Source organism: Perognathus longimembris, chromosome 11 (assembly GCF_023159225.1).
Source record: "Perognathus longimembris pacificus isolate PPM17 chromosome 11, ASM2315922v1, whole genome shotgun sequence".
In the NCBI taxonomy this organism is placed as follows: Eukaryota; Metazoa; Chordata; class Mammalia; order Rodentia; family Heteromyidae; genus Perognathus; species Perognathus longimembris.
In genome coordinates this window covers 56,313,724-56,323,024 of record NC_063171.1, presented here as the reverse complement: position 1 = coordinate 56,323,024, position 9,301 = coordinate 56,313,724, and positions in this window count along the sequence as shown.

The window sequence follows — 9,301 nt, the reverse complement described above, 5'->3', positions numbered from 1 at the left end:
TGTCCCAGGTGTTTCCAATGTACACCTGAGGCAGTGAATCTCTCTGTTAGGGACTCTCAAGCCAAGTCAATTTCTCCATGTAAACTTGGGAAGGTCAAAGCTATTATTCACCAAAGAAAACATAGTTTAATTTTTCTTATTAAAGAAATCAGAAAACTGCTAGGTGCTGGCGGCTGGTTCACCCTGTAATCTTAGGATGATAGCTTCCTCCCAGGAGGTTGGGATGAGAGGATTGCAACTCAAAGCCAAGAGGTAGAGTGCTAGCCTTGAGCTGAAGAGCTCAGGGACAGAGCCCAGGTCCAGAGTTCAAGCACAGCCAATTAAAAAAAAAAAAAAAAAGAGTAAGGAGAACGTCTAAGGTAAAAGAATCTTGAAAAAGAGTTGGAAGGAATTGGAATTTGAATCTTAGAATCTTAAGGTTTAAAAGAAATAAGCAATTCTGATATTCTAAAGCTTGGTCCTGGTCTGCCAACTTATCATTTAAACCAAGATTGAGTTTTGCATATTTTAGCAACATGTCTACTTGCACTTAAGAGCAGAATTTAACAGTCTTACTTGCAGTGTGGATGTATTCAATGTATAATGGCCCTAATAATGCCTGCAGCCTGTGACTGTTACTCTATGTGGTGAGTCTTTTATTCAAAAACCAGGCTTTCCTTAAGGAAACTAGGCTGCTATTGGAATTCTAGGCTCACAGTAGTTTAGACATGAGGCAAGTCTGAGATGGTAGCACTGCTGCCCTCTTGTGGGCTCTTCAGAGTACTGGAAACTGCTTCACCACCGATTCACTGACATTAGAGTTGTAGCTTGACGTGGCTACCAGAAGCCATTTAAAAAATTCTCTTTGGATCCAGTATAAAACTAGATCGCTTCTGCTCCTGTAAGATTAATGTTGTTTAAGGGGCTAAACTTAATCCCTTGTGTTTATACAAATATGTGGGAGATATTGGGGGAAAGGAGATCAATACTGGGGAAGATACTAGAGGAGGAGGTCCTATGGTCAATAATTTTCTTTACTTCTCAGCAATTTGCCACAGGATAGATAATGCTGGAATCGCACCCACCCACCCCAATCTGACTTGACCATGACAGGTCCAAGAATACCTGTGTTAGAGGTAGTAAAACATGCACAAAGGGATGTAAGCTGATAAAAAAAAATCTAGCTTCCTTTAGTTTAAAAATAAAATTATCACTGTGTGCTACAATGGCAAACCCTGTGCCAGACTCTTGGGAACAAGCAAGCACTCTGGTATGCTGGTGTTCAGGGCTTGTAACTTCACTGAGAATTCAGGAGACATTGGAAAAATGACATCAGCGGACTACCCACCCTCACCTGCGAAGACTCTTAGGAATTATATTCTTATTTTATAAATGGTGATACTCAATAAAAAAATTCCTTAGGCAGGCTCCTATAGCACCGTATTTCTCAAATCTGGGGGTTCCGTTGAATCACAGTGATGTGTTGTTTTTTTTATAAAAGCAAACTGTAATTCAATAGGTCTCAAGAGCTGAAGTTCTGCATCTTTTTCTCACCATAAAGTACAGGCTGGCCTCAAGCACCTGATGCCTGTATCATCCCTAACCTCACAGATTCTGCATTTCTAACAAGGTCTCAAGCGTCGCTATTCCTGGCATGCTGTACGATGGCCCAATAATTCCTGGAACCTGTGAATATTACTCTACGAGGTAAAGGTGTCCTTTCTTCAAAGATGCTATTAAAGATCTTGAAATAGGAAGAGTATCCAGGTAGGGCTCTAAATATAATGGCATGGGTCCTCACAGAAGGGCCGCAGATTTGGGTAGGGCAGAAGACAATGTGACCATTGCAGCAATTGGAACACTGCTAGCTATAATGATGGAGGAAGAGTTACAAGCCTAACAGCCTAGTCAAGATGCAGAAAAAGGAAAAAAAAAAAAAAGTCTATTCTTTCTTAGCCCTTCTGAATGGTGTCCCTGCCAATACCTTCGTTTCAGTCCAGTAAAATGCATTTCAGACTATGGGCCTGTAGAACTATTAAGAATAAATGTGCTACAATGGAATTTTATGCCTCTATCAGAAAGAATGACATTGTTCCATTTGTAAGGAAATGGAAGGACTTGGAAAAAGTTATACTAAGTGAAGTGAGCCAGACCCAAAGAAACATGGACTCTATGGCCTCCCTTATTGGGAATAATTAGTACAGGTTTAGGCAAGCCATAGCAGAGCATCACAAGGCCCAATAGCTATACCCTTAGGAACACATAAGATGATGCTAAGTGAAATGAACTCCATGATATGGAAACAAGTGATATATCACAGTTATAACTACTTTCAACGTCCTATGTGAATGTGTAGTTTCTATTATTGATGATGTTTTGTATCACCTCCCTATGTTTGTACCTACACTATCTCTGTAATCTTATCTGAGTATATTGGAAACCGTGTTTACTGGTATTGGAAGTAGGAAATTCAAAGGGAATACCAAATTCGAGAGACACGGGGTAAAAAAAGAGAAATAACTACAAAAGCAATACTTGCAAAACTGTTTGGTGTAAGTGAACTGAACAACTGGGCGGGGGGGAGGGAAGGGGGGGAGGGAGGGGGCATGAGGGACAAGGCAACAAACAGTACAAGAAATGTATCCAACGCCCAACGTATGATACTGTAACCTCTCTGTACGTCAGTTTGAAAATAAAAATTTGAGAAAAAAAAATATCATAGTACTTAAGTTATCATCTTATGAATAAATGATTTATTAAAAACATAAAAAAAAAAAGAATAAATGTGCTAGAAGACATCGAGTCTGTGGTCATTTGTTACAGCAGCCTCGGGTGCTAGTACACAAATGCTACATTTTGAGTTAGTAAAGTCTTTGTTTTGTTTTTCCTTTTTTAAAAAATGTTTTGTGCTTGTAATAGGGTTTGAACTTATGGGTCTGGGCACTGTTCTTTAGCTGTTTTTTCATTCAAGGCTGGTGCTCAACCACTTGAGCCATAGCTCCACTTCTGGCTTTTCTGGTGTTTCAATGGACATGAGAATCTCACAGACTTCCCTGCCTGGCTTCGAGATCTCAGTCTTCTGAGTAGCTAGGATTACAGGCATGAGCCACCGGCACCCAGAATTCTGTATTTTCAACACAAGTAAATGGAGCATGGGACATGGTATATGATTTTTTAAAAAAAAGGTCTAATGTGTACTTCATACTACAGACCCAATACCATGATACTGGAAGATGCTGTTTTAGCCTACTTAAGTGGGGATGCGACTAGAACAATGCAACAGAGGGTCCTAACTATCCTCACCACCACATCCTGGGGAGTAGAACATGGATTCTTCCACCAAGAGCCTGAAATAGCTCTCTGCAGCTGCAAGCTGCATCATCATCGCTGGGAAGTCTTCCCAGCAAACACTTCATCCGCCTCCCACCCCCGGCCTACTCGGCAGGGCAGCCATCTGGGGGAAGACTGGTGAGATGTAAGCTCAGGAAAAGTTTTCCTAGGCAGCGGATTTGCCATCATTTATGGAGAATCACTGGTTTGAAATAACTTCATGGAATTCCTGGTTGTAGGGGGTGGGAACTAGATTCAGGAGGTCATCAGCCCTCTTCTTTTCCTGAGGATTCTCCAAACATTTTCCTATCCAGTCAAATCTGGCAAACCTCTGAATAGCTTGAGGGTTGTCTTGAGGGTTGAAATAAACTACCTTGTCTTCGAGGGTTGAAATAAACTACCAGCCCAAAGTAGAACTCCGTCTGTTATAATGCAACTGCAATTAGCACTGCTCCCTTCTGAGGGCCATGTGACAATATGTCTGGAAAGTTTTCTTCAATGACACTGACAGGCATGGGGGCTGCACCCAGAGACCCAAGAACAGTTTTCTCCTTTGCTAAGTAACATCCCTGGGCCTAGATCTTCGACCTTTTTTCCTCCCCCTTCCTAATCTTTTTTCTCCCTTTATTTCTTGGCTTAATTCTTAATGACCTTCATTTTTAATGTGTCTCTGCTTTAACCTACTTCAAATTCCTTGTTGAAGTGCGTAGAATCTGCGCAGCAAATTAATTTTTCAAGACCCACTTCTCATCGTCATAGAATTATGAATGGAAAATAATAGCTGGGGGAAAAAAAAACCACGGACATGATAAATTGAGTATAGTAAGTTATTTATTAAGGTTGGGATGCATGAGAAGACTGCTCTTAACAGAAAGGTAACTCAACAATTACACAACCGATTTATACAATTTATAACAGCATTCCATTTCAGAAAATACCACTGAGGCCATCTAATGAATGACAGCAATTTGTTTCTAAAAACCCACTGAGCTCGCTCTTACCCCTGCGATAGCGCACTGCACACGCGCTTAATTAAAGTCAGCAGCGGAAGTGCCATCTTCCTTGCCCACTCTCTGCTCATCCACTTTCAGGAAACCACAGGCTGCAGCGGACCAAGACTTGGCACGAGGCTTCGAGGTTGCTGCTTTTCCCCCTACATCATAACCGATTTCAAATGGTGCTAGACAAAAACAGACTCTGAACACCAGGAGAAATCGGTCAGCCTGTGTAAGAGATGGGCCCGTGGTATTCCTCCGGTCGGCCCCTCGGGGTAGCTGGCAAGGCTGAGGTCAAGTGCACTGCTTCAGTGGCTGAATCCTCCCAGCATCCTTTTGGAGCAGGTGGGCGGTGCTGATGTGGCTGAGCCACATCTCCAGGTACACAGCCTTCTCTCCTCCCTACTGCTCAAAGGCCCTGCAGACATGCTAATGCTGGAGATGGCCGCTAGCAATCCACAGGTAATACTGCCTCCTCCCCAGCTCAAGCCAACCCTCCCCACCTCACCCCTCCAAATCCTAAAATACTCAAGAGTGAGGGTTGCTATTCCGAGCTCCCTCCACTCCCACCCCTCAAGCTCAAGTGGTGAAAGGAACGGAGCCATTCCCGTGAGCAGCTCCTCCATGTCATCCAACCTTGGCCACGCTGCGATTCTTACTCCTAAAACACTGATTTCAAATGGTGCTAGATACAAAGATGGAAAAATCTAAGCCACCATGTGAAACCAGCTTCCAGAAGAAGAGGATCTCACTGAAGAAAAGCACGGAGAATGCGATGGATCATCAAAAGACCCGTTCCTCCCAGGAGCTAAACTTCCTTGCGGCGTGGACACGACAGAAGGATCCGTGAAGGAGACATAAAGGAGAGTCACACAGTGCTCCTCAAAGCAGCACCAAAATCCTGGCTGACACCTCAAACATGAAGAGTGCAGTACAATACCCATTGATTCTGCTGAAGTTGACCAGCAATGATCATAATGATCACCAGACAAAACAGATTTAAGCATGCTAATATTGACACTTATGAGACCCTGCATTTGTGTAGTATTTCCCAGCATGCAACATGTCTGCAGAAGTATTGTCTCACTGCCTCAGGGCAAAAGCAGCAGACCTGCCTCAGAAGAGAGGCGAGGTACTTTCATGAGCAATCCCTAAGCAAGTGGCACCTGTCCCTGGACAGCCTTTCCACACGCTAATTCCTACCTAGCATGGGCTCCTCTTCCCACCCTGTACGAAACATTCAGAACATGCATCTGACCCCCGCTTAACTTTCAGATGACTGAAAAAGCTGGCATCCTATCACTACATTACAAAGACACACTTCTTAGCACAAAATCATGAGTTCTGGTTTTTAAAAATTGCCTGAAAATGAAATTTACAAGCTATGTTATAGATAAGATGTCCGCCCTCTCTCTGTTTTATTTTGCTATTTGATGCTTAGAAGAGATGTGATTTCACAATCTAGAGAGAAAAAAAGGCAGAGTGGAAAGGAAGTGGTGAGCTGTGGGGTTTAAATTCCCTAGCAAATTCTTTTGGGCTCCAGATACAGCTTATTTCTTTCATGGTTCCTGGCAATAACACTGTGTGTTGCTAGCTCTCTACGGGGAAAAGAAGCAAGTAAAAGCTGGACATCAAGATCTTTCAATTTACTCCTTACCACAGCCCCACGAAGCAGGTGCTCTCCCAAATTTTGCAGAAGAAATGAATCCTTCAATACAGACAAAAGTATCACATGACCAGCAGTGAGCAGATCCCTGGTCTCATTCCCAAATCCATGTTCCTGCACCATCTACCCTCTGCTGACTGCTCTGTAGCTTAACTATCATTAAGGCTGTGGGGGTGCGGGAGGAGGACCTTAGCTGAGTCAAGATACCTGCACAAGAGTGACGATACTGACCACGTAGCACATCTGGGTGGAAATCGGGTTGGTTTGGGTTCTATAAGGAGTCAGATGGGTTAGAGGAACCTGCTTTTCCTCTCCTGCATTGCTAGTGCCTCTGTGGTCCTCCCCAGCCATGAGGAAGATGTCAGGAGTGGACCCAGTCCTGCGGTTTGGACACCAGCATCAGGCTCTGCAGCCCACTGCAGGACTAAGACCTTGGTAACAGGCAGGCGAGAAGGAAGGACAGATCGACACACAGGGGTTCTGACCAACGACAGATACATCTGCAACCCACAACAGGGCCTTGTGACCAGGTGACAGCAAGGGGCCTTAGGGTCAGAAGCACGTGTTACCCATGACCGTTATTTCCAAGAATCCAAACCCCATACGAGGGGGAGGGTGTACATCAGGCATCCAATCCTCCTCAGATTTCTGCTTGTCATTACAGCCAATCTCTTCCTCAAGCAACTGCCCACCACTGGTATCCATAAGCCTGCCTTTGTGCCACGCACAGGTGTCCTGTGGGGACCCCAGGAGACATCTTTCCTCCCACAAGGCTCAGCCTGTACTGTTCATCTACTCTCCGCTACTACCCCCAGTACCCGCTACCCCCAAAGACTAGCCTGGCTTGCTCTCCTGCTGAATGTACCTATCTTGTTTGGTCAGTATGACACTGAACTCGTGTGTGTCTCCTGCTTCCCAAGAAGTAAAACACTCACCACCATGTCCAAGGGAAGGGCTGCATCTTGCAAGTGAGCAACTACCATGGAGGGAGCAAGCAGGCCCCACCCTTGGGTCTAAAACCTTAACAGTTCTCTGGAAGAAGAGGTAAGAAGTCACTAGCAATGCATTGCTTTAAACGCTAATAGAAGAAGAGGAAGAGTGCTGTTGGGTAACAGGGTCGTTCTGGTCTTAGCCCTCCTAACAGAAGCAGGGTTGTCTCCCACTCCAAGTCAGCTGAGCAATGACTCTTCTCTCCACAAGCTGACGTGTCTTCGCTGTGGGGGTAGTCAGGTGATTTGATTAGGGTTTTCACTGGCCTGGAGTCTGAGGAGCCACCTAGATCTGTGGTGAGGGTTCTGTTTTCCAATTACTGCAGTAGGATTCTTTGAGCTTTACCGCTGGCCAGGTCACGTTGAAGGGCTCACTAGGACTGCCTAGGAGGGAGCCCACCCAGCCAGGACCGGGGCAGTCCGTCCTGAGAAGTGCTACTGTGCAAGGAAGAGGACTGGGGGAGCCACATTCCATCCCAGACCACTTGCTCTATCCATACTCTCTCAGGAAGCTTCCCTACCCTCCCATGCCAGGACACTCTGCTCAGGCAGGGCCCCAAGATGGAGGCAAGGTCACTACCGGATTCATCAGAATTCCTGCTTGGCCCACACACTGGGAACAGGCCCCTGCTACTTGCCCTGAATGGCTCTCAATGTCTTTCATCTGTCAAGATTAAGGCTGGGGTAGACCAGTCACCACACGAATGCGCAGAGAGGACTTGGGCAGGAAATGAGAAGCAGGCGTTAGCAACAGTGCTCAACAGAGACACAACAACCCAGGAGGCACACAAAACCAGATAGCAAAGCAACAAACACGCAGGCCAAAGATAACACAGCTAAGGGTTAAACACACTTCATGGACTGCTGGTTAGAAACAAAGATCGCAAAGACGGCTTTCTTCTACAAACGAGGTGGCCCAGAATAGTGCCCCAAAAAATAACCCAGGAAGAAAATGGGGAGGAGTGGGACTTCCTTGTTTCTGAAATCTGTAAGGAAACCCACTGAACCGAGGGGTGCTCACCCCAGAAAGCCCATCCTGCTTGCCTGGTCTGTGCTCCCTCACCCCCGATGCGTCCATGAAGAACGCAGAACGTGGGAAGGTTCCTGCCTGGGCAGCAGCGGCTCCCTCCTGACCTAGAGCTGGGTGCTGAGTCACAGCTACTTACGTGACTGATGCAAGCTCCAGCCAGAAGGGGGAGGAGGGAGGGCACCGGAAGCCAAGCCCATCGGCCATCTTCTCTCCTCTACGCAGGGCAGTCCTAGGGTTCCTAGCAATGAGGAAGTACTCGTCTTAGTGAAAGGGATCTAGACACCATATTTTGGGGGGGGGGGAAGGGGGGGGACATCCTGTCCTCAAGATAGCCCCGGACCATTATGTCTGTGAACCAAACAAGCTGCCCACTTCCTGTCACTCTCAGTCCAAGCCCAGCATCCTGGACATTTTGTCTTTAGCTGTCAGGGCAGGGCCTCTTGCCAACGGGCTGTGGTTAATGAATCCAAGGAAAGAGTGACGAAATGAAGGGAATGGGTGGAGGGGAATGTGGTGGTCCCAAAGGTGGGAGGGGGTTTCAGGATTGTGGGCCACTGAACGACCAAGACCCTGAACCCCAAGGGGGCTCAATGTCCTTCAGATGCAGTGGGCCGCAAGAGTCCACTCGGGCAAAGTGCGCCTAGCATCAGCTCCTCTGGCTTCCCTAGGGTTAAGGTATGGGAGCCGATGTTACCGGGCAGGTACACACGGAAGAAAACCCTAGTGTTTCTGCCCCTTCCTCAACGCTACTGGCCAAACCCTGGGACTCAAAAGCTCCCAGACTCAGTCCAGGGCGCCAAGGCCCCGGGGTCAGGACCACCAGCAGGACAGGAGAGTTTACCACAGCTGCTATGCCCCCAGGGGCAGATGGGCATGGGAGCAGCTGGTGACAGGAAGGACAAAGGCCAGAGGGTCCCATGTTCCCCTGGCAGGGGGCTTGGCTCTCCAAGGGGGTGGGTAAAGAAGCCATGGCTTTCCACTAGAGGGAAAGTGAGCATGTCTATGGTCTACTACACAAACACAATGTCCACTCCATAGTTCACAGACCCAGACCAACACGGCCCAAAGGAAAAGCACCAATGCCACTCCCTCCTCATCTGCTTGGCTGAGTGGACCTGGACTGGGATGTGAGACCTCAGCCTCAGGGGAGACTTGGCACTGTGGGCCATGGCAAAGACGCCCCATAGCCCAGCTTTCCCACTTACTCCAGCAGAGCTGCCATCCCCTCCTGAAGATGCCAAAAACCAACCCATAATGCCCTACCAGGTGCCACACTCGCAGGCTGCACGCCAGGTCCCCAGGAGTTCCCTCC